Genomic DNA, 2,296 nt, shown 5'->3' with positions numbered 1-2,296 from the left:
GGGGGGCAGAGCCTGCAGTAAGCCAAGATCGCACCACTGCACTCCAGACTGGGAGACAGCGAGACTCCATCTCAAAAAAAAAAAAAAAAAAAAAAAGGAATATGAAGGAGTATATGGCATTTTAAGAGGACATCACCATCGTTAAATTTTGTTATATTTTCTGCATCTTAGGCATAGTTGTAATAGCATATTCATTTTGTATACTTTCTTCATCTAATGCTATGGCAAGCATTTCTGTGTATCAGAACTTTAAAAACTAATTTTCAATGGCTGAATAATATTTTTATAGGTGTATCATCATAAGCTTAGCCTACCTCCCATTGTTGCACCTGGAAAGTCTCCCCCTGCCACCACACACACACTTCTTTATTGTTAAAATATTACTGCAGTGTTTTTCTCTGTGTGTTTCATTCCTAGAAGTAGATGGCATGGTAAAGGATCTTAACTGAAAATGTCATACCAACTAATACAGTTTCTATAGTGTGTGAATGCCCATATGTATCTCATCCTTGCCAGTATTGAGTGGAAATCTCTTTTATTTTCCTGGAGAAGTTGGTTCTTTAGGAGGAGAGAAGCATTGGGGGAGTATCTTCAGGGTGGCTGAACTTTGCAACCTCTTCAATAAATAACTTCCCACTCTGTAATTTGCCCACCTGTATTACCCCACCCCCAAGCCTCAGACTTTAGGAAATGGCATCAGGCCTATACGTCTGGAGAGTTCAGAGTTCTTTGAGGTAAATCATTCCTTCCAATGGGACCTAGAATTCCTTGAGTTGCAGAATTTTACTGACTAGACCCAGGAGGTCTCAGGAGTCCAGAGTTGATTGGAGCTTGGCTCAGAATTCCAAGGGGGCCCGTAACTCCATGAGGCCCAGATTTCCTGGCTCAGGAAAATTGGGAGGCCTGGGATACTGTGGCTTAGACCCAAGCTGAAAGATGAACACAGATCTTTATGGCTTGAAGGTGTATGAAATTATGTCACTACATTAGAGCAGCACCTCTACTCACCTATGGGAATCTGCAGCTGAGCTATGACACGTAGAAGCTGGCCATGTCCAGATTGGTGGTTCTGAAATGGGCAGCCATGTGCACATAGTTGTACAATGTGAATGAAGCTCACTTGTTGATACTCCATGGCCAGCATGCTGTGGAGGTAACGTTCCCGAAGGGCAGCTCGAGCCCACTGCTCCTGGGATTCCTGCGATTCTTGAGTATGGGACACTCTTGGATTTCAGGAACCTCTGGCTTCAACTGCCCCAGCATCCATCGGGGCAAAGCCAAGGCTGAGGCCATCAGGGCCCCAGGGTAACTGGAGCATGGGCACAGGAATAGTCAGTGGAGTCTGCATTGTCTTGGCGAGGTCTGCAGCTGCTCGGAAATCTCTTTTAAATGTCAAATTTGGTATTTACTAATTCAGTATTAGACAAAGATATTACATTTTAATTTATGTGCCTTTGATTACTTATTTGAAATTTTAAAAAAAGTACTGTTCTTTATTCTGAAATTTTGTACTTGCAACTTTTTTAGTGTCAGAAGTCTTCTTTTCAAAACTTTTTTTGCCTAGCTTTTTATTAAGTATAGTCACAACACTAATGACAGTTTCATTGTTATATTTCTTGTGAATGTTGTAACTTAAAAATAAATGAGTGCAGTACTCATTTATTTTTAAAGAAATATCAGTGAGATGCTACCTGACTTCAAACTATACTACAAGCCTACAGTAAACAAAACAGCATGGTACTGGTACCAAAACAGAGATATAGACCAATGGAACAGAACAGAGCCCTCAGAAATAATGCTGCATATCTACAACCCTCTGATCTTTGACACTGATCTTAGAACCACTCTATAGAACATGCTACCTGATCAAGAATAAATCAACACCTTGCTTCCCCTCTTCTATCCATTAGATATCCAGGTAAAATAATATCTCTTTTCCTGATATTTCTCCTTTACTTACGCTCTAGCGTGCCCTATGGCCAGCTGTAGGTTGCCCTCTACTTTTAGAGAGCCCTTTGCTATGTTTCTGCAAAATCTACTTTTTCTGATTCATGTAATTCAAAACTAGCCCTATTTTCTTCCAAATTAAAACTCTTTCTTTCTTAGTTAATGCTGGCCCAAAATAGAAATTAGAGGGAAAGTCTTATTCCAGGATCTGAAAGACTAACAGTATTCACAAAAATACTTGATTTTTAAGGGGGAATGTGTATTGAATGATCAATTAGAATTTCAGGTAATGGGAAGAATTTCGAGGAACATTGAGGGACAGCTCAGAGACAGTATCTAAACTGTCAAT

The 2,296-nt window shown here is 40.1% G+C and overlaps 1 pseudogene; it reads right to left on the bottom strand.

Moving 5' to 3' along the window:
- Window positions 1–950: 950 nt before the first annotated feature.
- LOC117978055 (gem-associated protein 7-like) lies at window positions 951–1,348 on the bottom strand (annotated as a pseudogene).
- Between the last annotated feature and the right edge of the window lie 948 nt (window positions 1,349–2,296).

Source organism: Pan paniscus, chromosome 6, assembly GCF_029289425.2.
Source record: "Pan paniscus chromosome 6, NHGRI_mPanPan1-v2.0_pri, whole genome shotgun sequence".
NCBI classification, from domain to species: Eukaryota; Metazoa; Chordata; class Mammalia; order Primates; family Hominidae; genus Pan; species Pan paniscus.
The sequence above is the reverse complement of the archived record's forward strand: the minus strand, read 5'-3'. Positions and strand labels throughout refer to the sequence as shown.